This window comes from Lolium perenne, chromosome 3 (genome assembly GCF_019359855.2).
Source record: "Lolium perenne isolate Kyuss_39 chromosome 3, Kyuss_2.0, whole genome shotgun sequence".
NCBI classification, from domain to species: domain Eukaryota; kingdom Viridiplantae; phylum Streptophyta; class Magnoliopsida; order Poales; family Poaceae; genus Lolium; species Lolium perenne.
Window position 1 is genome coordinate 82592038 of NC_067246.2, and position 20386 is coordinate 82612423.

Here is a 20386-nt window from a genome sequence, read left to right on the forward strand (position 1 = left end):
ACCCTAGATGAAGAATAGTGGAAGACCGTCGATGACATCAACAAGTAAGAGTATGAAGGATGCCTTGAAGTAATCTCATATTGGTCTTTCATTTGACCCAAAGAGTGACCCCTCAATGTCAAAAGTAGTTCAACAACCAACCATTTGGTTTACAAACCCAGCCATGAGAAAAAGCCTACTCAAGTCACCTTGAAGAGATATGTTGTTCACTATATGTGAATAAACCTTCGCCTATTGGATTTTAACTCAGAAGCCATAAGCCATAGATGTTTTCAAAAGATGATTGGAGGTCAAGTCATATCCTCGGATGTGCCAAGTCATATCCAAGATGAGCTTAGCCTAAACCCAATACCTAAGACTACCTACAAAATTTTCCTTTTAAGGGTGGTAGCCAACCCAGACATACCCCAACCCAAATTCTTTCTAGCCTTTCTCCGAATCTCGGGGACGAGATTCCTTTTAAGGGTGGTAGTCTGTAACATCCCAAAATTTTCCAAATTTTGGAATGTTAAAAGAAATAAATTATGTTGATGAATTGTTTGTCTTCATTGAATTCCACATGGAATTAAAACTTTTTGCGTAATACTTAAAAACATTTCATAAAATTTTGGGCACGCAAATACTTTCAACATATATATTTTGAATTCAAATTTTTTCTGAAAATTATAAAAGGATTTTCTTTGATAGAATGAAAACCCTAAACCCTACTTTGATAAACAATGCACAAGTAGCCCTAAAGGCCAAAGAGCATAAAGCTATTTTGTATGATGTTCAATGCGACAAGAAATAATGCCTCGATGTCTTAAACTTATTTTGGATTTTACCTTCAAATATTTTAAAAGAGGCATTAAAATAAAATTCCTTCTATAATTAAGCCCTAAGCTTATGTGGATTATTTTAATATTCACAATTGTGTTCTCGAATAAAAAGGTACCAAAGCTACATTTTAAATTAGCATCGCAATGGTGCTCTTGGTAAGCTATTCTGAAATGATTTGACTTAGTTTTGAGTCAAATAGAATGTTTAAATCAAATAACAAAAAGAAAAGAGAAAAAAAAAGGAAAAAAAAAGGGAACCGACCCAACCTGGCCCATTTAGGCAGCCCAACCGAGCCAGCCCCAATCGCCCCCTTCGTCTTCCACCTGGAGCACGTACAGACTCGAGACTTAATACGTCCATAGCAGTTTACTCTTCCCCTCCTCTCCCATCAATTCCATTCACCGTTTCTTGTCGAGTTTAACACGAAAGTTATTGCCCACTTAATAAAGTTTCCATTCAGGAAGTTTATTTCTAAATCGGAGGTCTCCATGACACAAACCGGTGCGGTGAACCGGATGCCATTCATCGGCATTCACCGTCCAATCTCCCTTCCCTGCGCGTACTAAAGCAAACCGAGTGCGTCACTTCGTGCTCCTTGATCTCCTCTCTCACTTTTGTTCTCAGAGTTTCTCAAGAGAAGGCCCATACAGACCATACAAAGCATGCCATTCTTATACACAAACTCGAGTTCATCGTCGAATTTTGTCGTCCACGGTGAGAATCTTGTCAAGTCATTGCGCCAGAATACTTCCATCAATGCCTCCTACCTCCAGTACATGGTCGGGCATGATTTTGTCTCTATTGGCCGCGATGTCATCAGAGTTCATCGGACGATTATGTCACGTACGGTAATCTTCTCGTCAATTCCTTTTACCACTATGCTCTCCTAATCGAAGCCTACCATCAGGACACGTTTTTACGCCATTTTGCTTATGTTTTTTTTTTCGTCACCGTCCGACGCCGGCTACCGCTCCGTTCGTCCGTCACCGTCAACCGAGGAAGGGGAGCACGACTCCAAGGAGACCAACAAGTTCTGCGTTGCTTGCAGCACGTCGTCGTCCACTTCGGAAATCCGGAGTCGAACTCGAACACCACCATCCGTCATCGTCGCGCTATGTGCTGCGGTTGGTATGTCATCTCGTCGAACGATTTGTAGCTGCGTGCTTACTGATCCGACTCGCCGTGTCATGAACGTTCAGACAATAGAACCCCGTCTCATGCGAGGAGATCGAAGCCATCTTCTACAATCCCCCGAAACCCCCGGAGCTCCGCCATCCTCGTCATGCTCAACATGCCGCCACCGTAGGTAACTGCTCTGTGATGTGCTAAGTCTAAATAGATCATTATAGGCTGTTAGATCTAGATCCGAAGGTTCATCTTAAAGCATCACGTGTGTAATCTGCACTCCCCGCATGTGCTAAGGCCGAATCGATCTGTTCTTGTAGGTGCTAGCTCATATCTTATGCCTAACTTCAAAATTTTATATCTTAAAATCTACAGCTCGGTTTTAGATTAGATTTTCCCTGTTGAGTTTGTAATTAAATTTTCTACAACTTTCATGTAGAAAGTTTTTCCATCCGAGAAACTTTTTCTCACAACTTTTCGTACAACATTAAATTAAAGACCGCGAAGTGTTTAATTTTGTAAAAACTATAGAAAAATAATTACACATCTAAAGCTGGCAAATAATATACCCCTGGACTCATAAAAATGAGTAGAACACGATTTTGAAATAAATTTGACTTTTGAGTTTTTTTTATATTCAAATTTGAATATGTGAATTTGAGTATTTTCATCATAGGTTTACTCCTATAAATAACTTCAACATAGTTCCTTTTTCCAAAATAATCCTTATGACCATATCCATCTATCAAAACTATTCCTACATTCTTTTCATGTTCCAAGTTCATACTTATCCTCCATGCTTTTGTATCCTATCAATTCTTTCTCATATATCTTAGATGATCCATATAAGTTTTTGACTTTATCCATTCTAATTCAATCTCCCAAAGCCATATCTTGCAAACTACGCCTCATGTCATATCTTTCTTATCCAAGGACTAAAATAAAAATGAATAACAACTTGTTTGCCTTGTTTGATATTGTTGTTGTTGGAATGTGTGTTTATGTTGTGCTATCTTTCATCTTATAGTTTGTACGGAGAGCTGCGTGTTTTGATTAAGAGAAGTGAACATTCTTCGACTACCAAAAAGGCAAGTGACACACCCTCACAAATGTCCCAGTTTTTATCTATGCACAGTAGAGATTTTTGTATTATACATGTGTAGGGTATATGCTTTGCTATGCAATCCCAGTAGTCTAGCTACCCCTACTTGACTACTTTGTGGCCATTAAATTTAGTTGTTGCTCAGCTATGCTATGAAATGATTTTGCTAGTGGTTAAGGAAAAAAAAACTAAGTTTAATGAACTACCTGGGTGAATGGTGGAGCTTTGGAGCGGGTGGCTGCATCAGGGGGCCCTGTCAACGGCGATACCCTGGTGTGAGTACACATTTGCGGAAAGTCACCCAGGATTAAAGAGATTGTAGACAACCTTGCTCATTAGCTTACCGTACAACCACATGCTATATGGGCTCTGGCTTGACGGAGTATGTTGTGAGAACCCGGGCCCTACGTGACAGATGATGTAGGGGAATGTAGGTCGGTACGGGTCCGTAGAGGATGGTCTGGGGGATCACTTCAGAAAAATCTCGTCCTAGTCGACATCTGTCCATTTGAGCAAAATGTGCATCATGGAAGAAGAACAGGCTAGGTCATGTGGGTAAATTGTACAACCTCTGCAGAGTGTTAAATCTAAGTACTTAGCCGTGTCCCCGGTTACGGACAATTTGAGCGAACTGACAAGGCACATGTTCGAAAGTCTCCTCATCCCAATTTCTTAAATTAAAATTTGATGGGTGAACAAGGGTAGGAGGAATTCACTGGTTTCCATCAGTGGTATTCCAGGTTCATTGATTTCTATCAATGGAACCGCCTAATTAGAAGGGAAAAAATGATTTGACAAAAGATAGGAGAAAATTTGGCTTTATGCAAATCATACCTGAGCTATACCAGCCAAATGTACACTTAAGTGTTAGGTTGCCATTTGAGTCCACTATAGTGTCATCTTGCCAATACATTCAAAGTATTGACCATTCATGGCTGGAACTTTTCATGTTGCGGATCTTTTTAAAGACGAGTGAGTTACGATGGTTAGGGTTACGAGTCTATCCTCAACATGCTCGCCTGTGGCACATGAAGACGAAGGACTCCATGTTGTCTATGTTTATTCGTTGTGAAACTCTGATGATATGCTAGCCTTGTGCTATGTAAATTGTAATCCTTTATGTAAATTCTGGATCATACGATGTAATAAAGACCTTTGTTTCTTGGTATTACATCTTGTACTGTGTGTGCTAGCGATTGATCCAGGGACTAGCACAGATATGCACAGAGATCGGCACCTAAAAAGGTGAGGTCGCTACAGGTCTCAAGTTTGAATTGTCGAACGCGTGGTTTAATTTAATCTCAGTCGGGCGGCAAAATCTCCCACCAATCCTGAAATATTTCAAACGCATTTTTGATTGGGATTAAGAAGATAGGGACATAGATCCAGTGCCCCCACATTCACAGGGCACATCAAACTTGAGATTAAATTATGCGTTCTAGTTCTATACAAAACCCAGTAGGAGGTTGAGCGGCAGCGGCTAGGGTTTAGTGTGGGAGGAGATGATATGCGTACACTCCTGTTTATATAGGTCGGAGGCACGCGACGGCCGCTGCACGCGTGGCATCGCCATTCGCAGAGGTAGGTGACGACGCGTGCCACCCGAGGCATCGCCATTTTACGCGACCGCAGACTGCCGAAGCGGCGCCGCTGAGAAGACGCATCGACGCTGGGTCACTGCCAAGCGGGCCCGACGAAACGTTCGCCAGACGCGAGCGGACACTTTACGCGTCCACGCAGCGTCCGCGCGACGGATCCGAGACACATATTTGGGCATGTTTGCGTCGCTGCGAACGGCCCAGTCACTATGCGTCGTCCCGCTGGAGTTTGTACCAGATACATTTTTGGCCCGGACAGATGCGCTCGGAACCGAAATCATCTTCTGTTCCCTTCTCTATTTCTTCAGGATCGAGAGAACACAGCAGCTCTTCAGCTCAACAGAAATTAATCGGGTCACGCTGTTGCTTTCCTTGCCGTTGGATTGAAACGAATGGTGGATGGGAAGCCTCAGGTCACGTTGTGCCCTGTGAACGTGGGGAGCCGGATCTCTGTCCAGAAGATAGATCATGATCATGGTAGTGACCTATATTCAACGTGATGATGATTTGATTTTGCACCTGGCCTTGAACAGAGGTACTAGTACGGTGTCACAATTTTTTATCATTATACTTGGACGGTGGCCAAATTCAAAATCTCATAGCGGCAAAACTTGCCGCCCACAAAATACAAAAATTTCACACGCTTCCAAATTCCTATTCTACCCACTGTGGAGATGCCGACAAAGTCGGTTGGTGGGGGTCTGCCCGTCATTTTTTGGATCACCACCTCCCTAGCCCAGGAAACCCTCCCAAAAAAAATACATTTCCTTCAGACCACCCACCGGAACTTCCCAAGTCCCTCTCTCCCACCTCCACGACCACAGCACCGGAACATCCCCACCGGACTTCCCTGGCCTACCCGAGCCCCCGCGATCCTCGTCATCCAGCTGCCTGCCGGAGCCGCTTCATCGACGCCGTCATCAACCGGACCGGATCATCCCCGCCGAACCTCGAAACCATATGCTCATCCAGCAGTCTACCGCAGTCGCTTCAGCTGCGGTATCGTCCACCCCACCGGAGCCGCTTCGCCGGATCAGTCATCCACCGCATCGTATCTTGCTCACCGACACCGCTGTGCATGAACCGGATCTGCTTCACCGGCGCCGTGCATGATCTAAACTCTTCTACTGTCGCTTTTCTATTGCTTGCCTGCAAGTTCTTGTTTAATCTTGGGGGAACCTGTTTGTGCTAACGACGCGCGTTACTTTTTGCGAGATGAGATGAGTAACCATGAAGTGTAATGGCCGTCTCTCCAACCCCAAGTAGCACATGTAGCGTACTTCATCACCGGATCTATCAACCCCAGGAAGATCTGCTGTGACTCCCACAGAGTGCTTCTCCTAATGTAAGTCCCTTGTTTTAGCGCCATGTTCTGGGTTCAGATGCTTGTTTGTCTGAAGCTCTTTTAGTTCATTCCTAGCTATGACCGTAACACGTTGCTATTTTCTACTTCATTGCTAACTTTAAGCGATTGAACATTTTGGTTTGCATTCCCTGCTCTGTAGATGTAGCCATCATAACTTCTATCTTCTTGTGATCGTTGTTACAAAAATTATAGGTATTATAGTAACATCCTGCTATTATTTAGTTCATGGCCAATTTTAAGTAATTGCACATGTTGGTTCGCATTCCCTGCTCTATAGCTTTTGGCATCGTAACTTCTATATTTGGTTTACATTCCCTGCTCTGTAGATCTAGCCATCATAACTTTATCTTGCTCAGTCGTTGTTACAAAAATTATGGCCTGCTACTATGTTGTTTGTGCCAATTTTTTACTCCATGAACATGTTGGCTTGCATTCCCTGTACTACAGGTGATGCCATTGTTTTGTATCTAGTTCATTGTAAGCTAACAAAGTAAGGACTTAGTTTGGCATGCTATCACTCTGCTATCTGTAGTACAAATAAACTTGTCATACTACTAGATAATAATTTTACGTGCCATCTTGTTCTTCAAAAGCTGCATTATTGACTTGTTTCTCTGACTTGGCATGACGCTCACATATGGAAAGCTGAACATATTGGTTTGCATTCCCTCTTATACAAGTTCACAGGTGATCCCACTATATTATGTATCTGGTCCATCCTAAGCTCCAGCATTAACTATCCTCTATGTGTTGCTCATTACAAGTTTATATCCCGAAACATCTTGATTTGCATCCCCTTCACTATAAGTTTAGGAGTATTATTTAGTTCACGGCCAAAATGAAGTAATTGCACTTGGCACATGTTGGTTCACATTCCCTCCTCTTTAGCTTTTGCCATCGTAACTTCTATTTTTGGTTTACATTCCTCGCTCGTAGATGTAGCCATCATAACTTCATCTTGCTCGATCGTTGTTACAAAATTTATAGCTTTGCTACTATGTTGGTCCTGCCAATTTTGTACTCCCTGAACATGTTGGTTTGCATGGGACTCGACAGTAGTAAGTCTGCTGTTTCATTCTAACATGCTCTGTTATATTGGCTGTTGGTATGCGGCATGCACTCTTTGTTTGCTTATTGTGCGCATTACAATGATCTTGTTATAACGACGAAATGATGAGTTCCAAATTCTTTGGCAAACAATATTGTAGTGTCTTTGCCTTTCCATTGTTGCTGTCTTAACTTGTAATGTCTTTGTTTCAGATATAGGTGCTGCATGGACAACTTAAAAGATTGCCGGATCCCTTCATTGTATTGCTAGGTTTAATTACCATTCAATTTCTCTGGGTTCTGTAATATTTTTTCAATGCCTTGCGGTGATGTAATATTTAGTTAGTTTTTATAGTTCTTTCGCGCATTTTTTCTTTGGTGCTTGTGGTAAGTGAGGCTATCCGACGTAAATCAATCTTTGCGTAAATATTCTCAGTATCTAAATCACGAATTCCCATCCCTTAAACGGCCCAATTAAGCGAAATCACATATGTGCCGGCCCGCAAAATCCTAAAGCGCCTATTACGCCGGCATATAAACAGCAACTAAACGGGCTGGCCCACTTACTTATTGGGCCAGCCCACTTGATTTACTCTGGACATTGGGCCGGCCCACTTGCTTTAAGGTGGACCCCACCCACTACTGGGCCGGCCCACTAACTAGTTGGGCCAGCCCAATTGCTTTTGTGGTGGACCCCACATACTAAATGGGCCGGCCCTTTAAGACGAAAGTGGGACCCACCTGTGTTTTTGGCCCGGCCCACTACCGTGTTGGGCCGGCCCACTTGCTATATGGTGGACCCCACATACAAAATGGGCCGGCCCTTTAACAGGAAAGTGGGACCCACCTGTGTTTTTGGCCCGGCCCACTAGCATGTTGGGCCGGCCCACTTGCTATATGGTGGACCCCACATACTAAATGGGCCGGCCCTTTAACAGGAAAGTGGGACCCACGGTGTTTTGGCCGACCCGCTATCTTGTTGGGCGGCCCACTTGCTATATGGTGGACCCCACATACTAAATGGGCCAGCCCTTTAACTGGAAAGTGGGACCCACCTGTGTTTTTGGCCCGGCCCACTATCTTGTTGGGCCGGCCCACTTGCTATATGGTGGACCCCACATACTAAATGGGCTGGCCTTTTAACAGGAAAGTGGGACCCACCGGTGCTTTTGGCCCGGCCCACTGGCTTGTTGGGCCGCCCATTTGATCTAATGTGGACCCCACGTACTAAATGGGCCGGCCCGATAGCAGGAGAGTGGGACCCACATGCTAATTTGGCCGGCCCACTAACTTCTTGGGCCGGCCCAGTTGCTTTAATGTGGACCCCACTTTGTAAATGGGCCGGCCCGATAACAGGAAAGTGGGTCCCACATGTCTTGTGGGCCGGCCCTTTTGCCTGTTGACCGGTCAAACGAGTGCATTCGGCCCGGCCCACATGCTTAGTGGGCCGGCCCATTAAAGTTTTGACCAGTCAACCTTAGAGGTTAGGCCCGGCCCACGTAACTAATGGACCAGCCCAGCTATATAGTTGACCGGTCAAATTAAGTCAGCTGGCCCGGCCCGCAAACTTAATGGGCCGGCCCGCTTAAGACGTGGCAGGCCTCGTGTGGGCCTACCATCTACCACGGGGTTTCAGCAGGTTAACGCCGTTAATCGGGTTAACGGCGTACGCCACGTGTCGGTTGCATGACGTCGGCGATCAACGGGCTCCCGGAAACACTTGCACAACGGTCCGATTTTCCGTGGCGGAAGGGCGCCCAAGCGCGACGGACCGAAAAAAACGTCGTTGGACTTTGCCTGACGCAGTTTCCACAACAGAACCCATATCGTCGGGTTAGGCCCATAGGCGACGAAAAATACCCCTTAGCGGACGATTTTGAGACGTTGTCTATCAGAACTTTTCTTGTAGTGTCTTCACAATGGCTAGTCGAACATTTTCTGGTAGAAGTCCCCTCAATGCAACCGGAAGCAATTGTGTCATAAGCACGTGGCAGTCATGGGACTTTAGGTTCTGGAATTTTTTCTCCTTCATATTTACTATCCCCTTTATATTCGACGAGAAACCAGACGAAACCTTGATACTGAATAGGGCTTCAAACAAGATCTCATTCTCTTGTTTGGTAAGAGCGTAGCTGGCAGGCCCTTCAAACTTCCCTGGATGATTGTCGTTTCGTCCTTTATGACGTTCCTGGTCGTCCTGTGCTTCTGTTGTATCTTTTGTCTTCCCATACACGCCCAGGAAACCTAGAATATTCACACAAAGATTCTTGGTCAGGTGCATCACGTCGATTGCAGAGCGGACTTCCAGGACTTTCCAATATTCTAGCTCCCAAAAAATAGATTTCTTCTTCCACATGGGCGCGTGTCCGTCAGCGTCTTTCGGAACAGGTCAACTACCTGGACCCTTTCCAAAGATAACATTTAAATCCTTGACCATGTCAAATATATCAGCACCACTACGGGGGACAGGCTTCGGATGGTGGTCTGCCTCGCCATCGAAATGCTTGCCTTTTTTCCTTAAGGGATGCTTGCGAGGAAGGAAACGGCGATTGTACGGGTACACAACTTTTTTGCTTTTTCCCAAATATTTACCTTCAGTCTCATCTAAACAGTGTGTGCATGCATTGTATCCTTTGTTCGTCTGTCCTGCAATGTTACTAAGAGCAGGCCAATCATTGATGGTTACGAATAGCAACGCTCGTAGGTCAAATTCTTGCTCGGTGTGCTCATCCCACACACGTACACCTGGTTTGGCCCACAACTCCAAAAGTTCATCAACTAATGGCCTTAGGTACATATCAATGTCGTTGCCGGGTTGCTTTGGGCCTTGGATAAGCACTGGCATCATAATGAACTTCCGCTTCATGCACAACCAAGGAGGAAGGTTGTAGATACATAAAGTCACGGGCCAGGTGCTGTGACTGCAGCTCTGCTCCCCAAAAGGATTCATGCCATCTGTACTTAGACCAAACCATAAGTTCCTTGCCACACCTGCAAAATCCGGGAACTCTCTCCCGATGTTTCTCCACTGCCGACCATCAGCGGGATGCCTCAACATCGCGTCTTTCTTACGTTCTTCCATGTGCCATCGCAACAATTTGGCATGTTCTTTGTTTCTGAACAAACGTTTCAACCGTGGTATTATTGGAGCATACCACATCACCTTCGTAGGAACCCTCTTCCTGGGTGGCTCGCCCTCAACATCACCAGGGTCATCTTTTCTGATCTTATACCGCAATGCACCGCATATCGGGCATTTATTCAAATTCTCGTACTTCTCACCGCGGTAGAGGATACAGTCATTAATGCATGCATGTATCTTCGGCACATCTAATCCTAGAGGGCAGACAAGCTTCTTTGCTTCATATGTACTGACGGGCAATTCGTTATTTCTTGGAAAATGTTGACTGCCAAAACCCACTGGCGGGCAGCGGCCTGTCAACACTAGTAGAGCCGGGAAGAGCCTAGAGCTGCGGCTGGCTGAGACCCCTCCGAGCGACGGCCCGCAATGCTCTTCTGGTCACACGCGGCGATGCGAAGTGCAAGGGCGTGCCACCTGACCTATACCTGGTCAGGAAGGTGATGGGGATGCCTCGCTTAGTTTCCTGCATGGCATACACGTAAACATTAAATACGAGCCTCGATCGGCTCTCAGGTTATCCTGTGAATCGGCTCAGAGAGCCGATCCACCCATGATCCGTACGGGGTGCACGAATACTTGGTGATCCTGCTTGATCAAGATAAAGCTAATGAGATCTACGATGATTTAGGGTTTTCACCGCATAATCGGATCATCCTACTCCAGGTTGGGCCTCGCGGCCACGCACGGTGATCGTAAGCCGATCCTAAACAAGGCCTAAAAACCAACATGAAGTTGATCCTCGGAACATCCTGTTTAGGACTTGCGAACGCCACCCTACGTGCCGCTGGATCCTCCCCCCCTTTGTAAGGCCTAACTATTGCAGATATTAAACTAATCCTTGCATAACAAGGAGCAATCGTAACGGATCAGATCTACTAAATGATGAACAAGCAGGGTGCCGCCCCCACACCTGAGATAGATGTGAGGGCGGCTAGATATGCAAGGGTTGCACTACGTAAGCATGTTATACGAAGAACTATGCTAACCCTAACACATCTATGATATCTACGTTGCTCGCCATCAAAGACGCTTCAGTACGAGCAACGCATGAACAACGTGGAGCTTGTGCTGCCTAGATCGCAAGATGCGATCTAGGCAGCATGTCGCTTACCTGATAGAAACCCTCGAGACGAAGGAGTTGGCGATGCGTCGAGATTGGTTTGTTTTGGGTTGAACGTGAGTTGTTGTTTATTCCATAAACCCTAGATACATATTTATAGTCCAGGGGACTTTCTAATTCGGACGTGCACCTAACCGTGCACGAGTAAAACTCTAACTTTTAATCTAAGATGCGATCTACTATATTACAGATACATGGGCAATTCAGCCCAACTTCGTGTATAAGGCCAATTCTTGTTCTTCCTTCCATGTATATCTTCAAGTCTTTCTCAATCGTGGCCCACCTCTGACTCGGTCAAATTCTGGTGATAACACATGCCCCCCTGGTTTTGGAATTGGTAATTCCAAAATCACTCTGTTTTCCTTCGTCGGGTCATGTCGTGGCAGAACCGTTGCAGTATCCTTCATCATGATGCCCTGCCTTCTCAACTTCTCCGCGTGATCTGGCAGTTTTTTCTCTTTAAGCACCACTTCCTCGGAAACTGCTGTGGCATTGAATTTCCACTATATCTCCTTTTATTTAACCGCTACGAACAGTTCTCCTCTGCATCTCCTTCGCACTAGCACTCCAAAAGCCCTCCTGCCACCATGTCTTCTTCCTCCTCGGCTCCATCGGGTCCTTCCAGCCAGTCCTCCACATCCCGAGAGGCGACGCCGGAGTACAACCCGGCAGAGGTCCACGCGGCGAACATCCGCCGCGCCATTGCGGCCGGGGAGGAGTCAGACCACGACTTCTCCATCTGGTCCGAGGACGACCAGTCCTCGACGGACGGGGAGAGCGACCTCCGCTTCCTCGCCGTTGGGGCAACGGAGGAGGAGAGCGACGATGACAGCTTCTCCTGCGACTTCACCTCTTCCGGGGAGGAGGAGGAGCAGGAAGAGGAGGAGGAGGACGACGACGAGAGCTCCTCCGATGAGCCGTCGGCCAAGCGGTTCTGCCCTTGGCCGGGCAATCTTAGCGACTTCGACAGCGACGAGGACGACGCTGACGAAGAAGATGAAGACAACGAGGGCCCGGTCGGCGGCCATTGGAGCGACGACGAGCCCGCCGGGAGCAGCGCCGACAGTGGCGACGACGGCGACGACGAGGGCAGTGATGGCCCATAGATAGGATCTCTAGAATAGGGCCAGTAGTAGTAGATGGGGCAATGGATCCCCTAGTATTTCCCTTTTGAGAGCAATTAGCTCTTTATGTAAGAAATCTCATCTAATCAATGAAGAACTTTTCCCCAATTTGATTTTGCCGATTTCTTCTGAGTTTAGTTGAGCCGATTCCCTCTTCTACTGACCTTGCCGATTCGCCCCCTTTGCCAATGCGTAATGAGCCGATCACACCGCATCGGTCCTTTGAAATTCACCCTTCCCTTCTTCAACTGATGATTTTCTAAATCTGGTGGAAAATGCAGGATCTTCAGGAAAACCTTTGAACTTTTCCAACCACACTCAATAATTCTTTTCAGTACCCATCATTGTGAAGAAGGTTGTAATGAAGGATCAGCCAATGGTATCCCCATCGGCTCTTTAAACAGAGTATCCACTAGGCCTGCTGCCCCCCGAGCCTTACTCGAGGCGAAAATGTTAGAGAGAATGCGCCAAAGCCGATCCTCTTTCTTCCTCAGATAGCCGATAATCTTCCGTTTCAGCTGAACTAGCCCCAGAGGTTGGAAATCCTCGACAAAAAGGTTCAGGAACCCGGATCGGCACGAAGCAACTGGAGAAGTTTCCATTGTTTTATTCCCTCGAAGCAACAGAAGGCACCACCGCTGGCCTGGATTTGATGGAGACTCGATAAATCATCACATAATTCAACTAGAGTCGATGGCTGCGCATCGGCTGTTTCTCGATTCTAAAGTCGATGCCCTTGCATCGGCTGTAAAAAAAATTTTTTTTACTGGCCGATTTTCTCCCATCGGCCCCCAGTATTTCATTGCACACATGTACCCCTGCATCTGTTCCCGTGTTTAGGTGCCCCCCGAGCCGAATCTGTTAAAGAATGGCAGATATCGGCTCTGTAATTCGCACGTCGGCTCCTGATAGGGTCGAGGGTGAACACAAGCAGAACATGTGGTGAGGATAATTTTGGCCGATTGCTGGGATCGGCCTCCATAATGATTGGAGCGCTGACTGAAGGTTCTGCAATGTCCCTTCATAGACCTTTGGGGCCGATCACAAGGATCAGCCTCGCCAAGTTGCGCATCGCTTTGCTCCAACTACATGGTCAGGCCAGTGGATAAAACCAGCTTAACCCTTCCCTTTGTCACATCGATACGCTCGCAATCGTCCAAGTTGATGCCTGAGAGGGGTTCTTGGCCTGCTGCTTCCCATGCGTTCATGCCAGCCGTAGAAATTTCGGCTGAGTCATCGGCCTGGACGACCTCTACTTCATCTCCATCCCACTGTATTATGCATTGGTGCATCGTGGAGGGAATACAGCAGTTGGTGTGGATCCAATCTCTTCCCGAAGACAAAGCATAACCGCTCGTGCTATCGACGATGAAGAACGTTGTAGGGATAGTTTTCCTTCCTACGGTCGGATCCACGTTCGAACTCCTTGTGCCTCGGACAGCTTGGCCGTTGAAATCGCTCAATGTCACGTTGGTCTTGATTAGATCCGAGCTAGAGCGTCCCAGCCGACGTAGCATAGAGTACGGCATGATGTTAACTGCCGCTCCGGTGTCCACCAGCATCTTATTTACAGGCCTCCCATCGATATATCCTCGCAAGTATAGGGCCTTCAGATGCCTGTAGCTCTTATCTCGTGGCTTCTCAAAGATAACCGGCCGTGGGCCGCAGTCAAGTTGTGCCACAGATGTCTCATCTAACCCTGGAGCACTGAACTCTGAAGGGAGGATGAACACCATGTTCGTGCCAGCCGATGTTTCATCATCGGCTTTCTTTTGCTTGGGACGCCACTCCACTCTCCGTGGACGACCCTCCTCATCCAGGGCTCGCCGCACCTTTGCAGCCAGATCAGGCCGTGCCTTCCTTAGCGTGTGCAAGTATAACCTTTCGGCTTCCTCCAGGCCGCGCAAACGTTGAACCCTGCGCTTCTGTGAACGGCTGAGTCCGTCAGGGCACCACCTTGGACGGTGGTACCTGTCTTCTTCCTCTTCTAGTCCCTCGTCTTCGGAATCCTCAAGATCTGCCCACCGAGGGGACTCAGCACGTTTGCTCTGTGGTGGGAGAGGCCCTAATCGCTCGAACACAGACACGTTGGCTGCCTCCTTCTTCTTCTTGTTGCATTTTGGGCAATTGCCGATTGTGGGCAATCGGCTCATTCCTGAATCCCAGCAGTGTCTGAAGAAAGGACAGTCCCAGTGTCTGGCGTTGTCATCTTGCTCCCTTGATGTGTCCGTGGCACGGCGCTCGTGCTCCTCCTCATCGCGATCCTGCCGACGATGTCTTCTGGCTTCTCTAGCCAGACGATCTCCTTCATCATCATAGTTGGACCGTCGGCGTTGGTCATACTGACTCACATATTTGTTGAGGAGGTGATCAGAGAGAGGTCGTTGATATCTTATGTTCTTCACTTCTCCCTCTGTGACGTAGCGCTTGCCATCATGATGGAGCCGATCGCGTGGAGCGGCCTCTTCTGTGTCCTTGCTATGAGAGCAGCTGCCCTCATCTCCATCTTTGCCAGAGTGGTTCCCAGGTCCTACCATATTGATGCTGAACGTGGGACCTGGCTGGCAACCCTCAGGGTAGGTGATTTCCACCATGTTAACGGCGGGGAAGGGTTGGGTGTCGACCTTCATGGCGTACTGGTTGAAAATTAAACGCCCCTTCTCTATCGCCGCTTGGATGTGCTGACGCCACACCCTGCAGTCGTTGGTGGCATGGGAGAGCGAGTTGTGGAATTTGCAGTACGGCTTTCCGTTTAGCTCTTGCGCCGTGGGGAACTTGAGACCTTCAGGAATCGTCAACTGTTTCTCCTTGAGCAGGAGGTCGAAGATTTGTTCAGTCTTGGTCACGTCAAAATCAAATCCCCTGGGCGGCCCTGGTGGCTTTACCCATTTGCAGGACACAGGGGTTCCTCCCCGAGTCCACTCAGCCACTGCTACTTCTTGGTCTCCCGCAGGAACTCCGTCTTCCTCTGCATCGACCAGGACTACTGCACGCTTGAACTTGTCTTGGTACAGGTCCGGGTGGCGCTGTTCATATGCTGATAGTTTCTGAACCATGTGCGCCAGCGAGGGATAATCTGCTTGGGAGGCCATGTCCTTGAGCTGTGTTGCAAGGCCAGCTACTGCCAACTCGACTGCTTCCTTTTCAGTTATACGAACCGAATAACATCGGTTCCTAAGATTCCTGAAGCGCTGGATGTACTCTGTCACCGTTTCTCCGCGCTTCTGATGTAGTTGTGCTAGATCGGCAATGCTTGACTCGGAAGCTTCTGAATGGTATTGCATGTGGAATTGTTCTTCCAATTGCTTCCAAGACTGGATGGAGTTTGCTGGCAAAGAGGTGTACCATCCAAAAGCCGATCCCGTGAGGGACTGTGAGAAGAGCCTCACGCGTAGCTGATCCGACACTGAAGCCGGTCCTAATTGCGCCAAATATCGGCCGACGTGCTCGATGGAGCTGGAGCCATCTGATCCACTGAATTTGGAGAAGTCAGGGAGCCGATATTTAGGTGGCAGCGGGATCATCTCGTACTCGTCGGGGTACGGCTTGGAATAGCCGATTGCCCTTCTTTTCGGCACCATGCCGAACTGGTCTCTCAGTATGGTGCGATCTGATCCATTTGTGCTGGCCGCGGGAGATGCACTACGAAGATTCGCCGGGGTGGCGTACTTATCCTGCCATGTTTGCTTTTCCAGCTCTGAGCCAACTGCAGGAGCTGGGCTCGGGAGTTTCGTCGGGGTGGCGTACTTAGTTAGCCACGTCTGCTTCTCAAGCTCTGTTGCTGACGTTCCTCCTGTTTGCGCCGGAGTCCCTGACGTTGTGGCCTGGTTTGAGAGTGGCCAGTTGCCACAATCTGGCACATAAGTGCACGCGTATCCTTGAGGGATCTCCTTGGGCGCCTCAGCCAAGAACTGGTAGTCACTAGGGTCACCACCGATCTTGTAGACGACGAATGCCGGTGTAGCCGGCACTTCAGCTGGTGCTGCCAACGCATATGGCAGCGGTGGACGGGACTGGAGTGGCAACTCTCCTTGATGCGTCCCGAGAGCTGGTCCCGACGGCGAGTGCGGTGGCTCATGATCTCCTGGATCACGCGCAGAGCGAGACGCTCCAACACGTTGACCAAGTTTTCGAGTGGCGGTGTAGCGAGTGAGCCACCAAGTAGTTGATCTCCTGCCGCAGGCCTACGGTGCGTTCCTCCGACGGGGCGAGAGATCTATCCCATCGAGTGCACCTTGCGGTGAGAATCCCTTCCATCTGATGCCATGGGAACGGGTTCTCTGAAAAGAGCCGATGAGGTCGGCTTCGAGGGTGACCTTGATCTCGTCATATCTCTTCTTGAGCTCGTCAGGTAGCTCCTCGTAGGTGACTGGCGTGCCGTCCGCCGCCATCTCAGATGTAGATGGCGATGTGGTTGATGTAGACGATTGTCCCACCGGGCGTGCCAGAATGTGTTGACTGCCAAAACCCACCGGCGGGCAGCGGCCTGTCAACACTAGTAGAGCCGGGAAGAGCCTAGAGCTGCGGCTGGCTGAGACCCCTCCGAGCGACGGCCCGCAATGCTCTTCTGGTCACACGCGGCGATGCGAAGTGCAAGGCGTGCCACCTGACCTATACCTGGTCGGGAAGGTGATGGGGATGCCTCGCTTAGTTTCTGCATGGCATACACGTAAACATTAAATACGAGCCTCGATCGGCTCTCGGGTTATCTGTGAATCGGCTCAGAGCCGATCCACCCATGATCCGTACGGGGTGCACGAATACTTGGTGATCCTGCTTGATCAAGATAAAGCTAATGAGATCTACGACGATTTAGGGTTTTCACCGCATAATCGGATCATCCTACTCCAGGTTGGGCCTCGCGGCCACGCACGGTGATCGTAAGCCGATCCTAAACAAGGCCTAAAAACCAACATGAAGTTGATCCTCGGAACATCCTGTTTAGGACTTGCGAACGCCACCCTACGTGCCGCTGGATCCTCCCCCCCTTTGTAAGGCCTAACTATTGCAGATATTAAACTAATCCTTGCATAACAAGGAGCAATCGTAACGGATCAGATCTACTAAATGATGAACAAGCAGGGTGCCGCCCCCACACCTGAGATAGATGTGAGGGCGGCTAGATATGCAAGGGTTGCACTACGTAAGCATGTTATACGAAGAACTATGCTAACCCTAACACATCTATGATAACTACGTTGCTCGCCATCAAAGACGCTTCAGTACGAGCAACGCATGAACAACGTGGAGCTTGTGCTGCCTAGATCGCAAGATGCGATCTAGGCAGCATGTCGCTACGATAGAAACCCTCGAGACGAAGGAGTTGGCGATGCGCCGAGATTGGTTTGTTTTGGGTTGAACGTGAGTTGTTGTTTATTCCATAAACCCTAGATACATATTTATAGTCCAGGGGACTTTCTAATTCGGACGTGCACCTAACCGTGCACGAGTAAAACTCTAACTTTTAATCTAAGATGCGATCTACTATATTACAGATACATGGGCAATTCAGCCCAACTTCGTGTATAAGGCCAATTCTTGTTCTTCCTTCCATGTATATCTTCAAGTCTTTCTCAATCGTGGACCACCTCTGACTCGGTCAAATTCTGGTGATAACAGAAACAACTTCTTTAATATTATCATCAATTTTTCAAATCCCGAGTCAGTCACACCGACCTCTGCCTTCCATTTCAGCAATTCCAATATGCTACCCAACTTTCTCTGTCCATCTTCACAACCTGGGTACAACAATTTGTGGTGGTCCTCTAACATCTTGTCGAACTGCAACCTCTCCTTATCCGTGCCACAGTCTCTTCTTGCATCAGAAATGGCCCGACGAAGATCATCATCAACAGGATCATCTGCTGCCTGTTCTTCACCTCCTTCTTCTTCATTGTCGTCCATTGCGGTATCATCGCATTCAGAGAACATAGATCGGTACTGGTCATCATTATCTTCTTCTTCATTGCCGTCTTCCATCATAACCCCTTCTTCTCCGTGCTTGGTCCAAACATTATAGCTGGACATGAATCCAAACCGAAGCAGGTGGCTCTTAATGTCTCTTGAGCAAGAGTAATCCTTCTCGTTCTTACATTTTAGACATGGACAACACATAAAACCTTGCTTCGACTTGTTGGCATCGGCCACAAGCAGGAAAGAAGTCACGCCCTCTCTGAAAGCGGGAGCACATCGGTTACCGTACATCCATGGATGACTCATCTGCATCATAAGTACAATTATGTATCAGATGCAATCACCTTGCTAAAATTAGTATTGTACGGACTATGTATATACGAGAAAATAGTTGCTAACCTTTTAGGATCAAAAAGAGGAGAAATCTTATCAAATAAAATCAAGTGACATCCCTCACAAGCATTCCATCAAACACCTCTTGTGCACATGTAGAAAAAATGAGCTAGCATCCCTCAACCTTTCACCACCAAGGAAAAAAAATGTAGGGAGGTGTGGGGGGCTGGCTGCGTGTATATATAGGCATGGCCCTTTTGTCGCGGGCCGTATGGGGTGCTGGCGGGGGGCGCCAAAGCTCAGACCCCTTTTGTCGCGGGTTGTGATACGGCCCGCGACAAAAGGGCGCGACAAAAGGCCAGGCTTGCTCCGAATGGTTTCGGGGCGACGTGGCCACGCCATTTGTCGCGGGTGCAATCGCGCCCGCGACAAAAGGCTCCCACGAAAGCCCTGTTTTCCACTAGAGGAAGGGCTTCTCAAGGATCGCATTGTAATTTTCATTTTTCTTGGGGTGCTTTGTATTGTTCGTTGTTTCTTTTAATTCCAGTGTCCTATTCACACAAAAAAAATCTGATCAAATATGCAAAGTTTAGTTTGTTTGGTTGCATAAGAGTCAACTTTAGCCTCGTCACTTGTTCATACATATATATAGTAACTTTACCTCTCACCTATCACAATGAGCCTCACACCAGCGTGCGAAAATACCACCATGCTATTACCGCCGATGGTGGCTTAGACTATTACACTGCCTAAGTGCGAGACTAGGATGAATATGACATCTATCCGTCTACGTTCACCAAAACAAAACAAAAACTTACAACACGAGAGTTGTACTAATGATGAGGTGAAGCTACTCCTCAAAGGAAATTTCAAACAGTTGATCATGTGCGATGAATTTGGTGAAATTCGCTAAAAAATCTCTAAACATGAACACATAATTTATGATTTACGGCTGACGAAACTCGAAACCGATTATCGGAATGGATTCGTGCGCATCTTTTTCATGTACATTTTATTTTGATCCAAAGCATGGCTGTGTTGATTTGAAGGGAGTATGTGAAGGAGGTTAAGAGAGAGTAAGGTTAAACAACTCATGTTCCCTCATGTACCAAGTTTGCATAGTTGGAGCCCACAATGTGGGTGGCTCGCTGGAAACGATCGATTCGGCCCTTCGCTCCCCGGCCAGGCCTAGCAGTGCTTTGAAACCCGGTTCACACACAATGTGGAGGGAGCCCGGGCAACCAAACTCCCATTTTTATCGCTCCAGGTACGGGCCAAACGGCCCACGACCTACCAAACGCGCCGAAAATAGCTAGTGGTGAAAATGGGCGGAATGAATAAATAGTGCTCGTATGTACTAGTACGGGAAGAGAGAGGAGGGACAAGAAAAACCAATCTAAAGTTTCATCCCTCTAGCTAGCGACCCCGGTAGCCTGCCCCGCCTGGGGCCTTGGGGCTTAGGAGGTGTAGAGGACCACAACCTCTCGTCGGCGTGAGGCTTCCATTCTTATAGGTGTTTGCAGTTTCTTCTTCAGGATGGTGAGGTGGCAGCCACATTCTAAAGTCAGAATAAGATCCTCCGCGTCATATCCCTGTTCCGGCGGTGCGCCTAGCATATGCGGAGGACGTGTGGAGTTGTCTTCCCGGTGGATCTCCTGGGATCAAGTTGGTGTGGTTGCAACTTGCAAGTCAAGCAT